The following is a 382-nucleotide window of genomic DNA, read 5'->3' as shown; positions in this document are numbered from 1 at the left end:
GGCCTTCCGCACGCGTTACGGCACCTTTCAATTTACCGTAATGCCTTTTGGTCTAGCGGGGGCCCCTTCCACTTTTCAACGACTTATGCAGAATATCTTTCTTGAAGAGCTAGACGACTTTGTCATCGTTTATCTTGACGACGTGCTCATTTATTCGAAAACGCGGAAAGAGCACATAGGCCACCTCAAGACGGTGTTTGGGAAGATGAGGGAACAGCAGCTTTACATCAAACTATCGAAGTGCGAATTATGCAAGCAACAGGTGAATTACTTGGGTTTCGTGATCTCCGCGGATGGAGTGGCCGCCGATCCGGCTAAGTTGAAGACTTTAAGTAGTTGGCCAGAGATCCTATCAAACCGGAAACAACTCCGTGGCTTCCTG

The sequence above is a fragment of the Cystoisospora suis genome (genome assembly GCF_002600585.1).
Source record: "Cystoisospora suis strain Wien I chromosome Unknown contig_2138, whole genome shotgun sequence".
NCBI classification, from domain to species: domain Eukaryota; phylum Apicomplexa; class Conoidasida; order Eucoccidiorida; family Sarcocystidae; genus Cystoisospora; species Cystoisospora suis.
The sequence above is the reverse complement of the archived record's forward strand: the minus strand, read 5'-3'. Positions refer to the sequence as shown.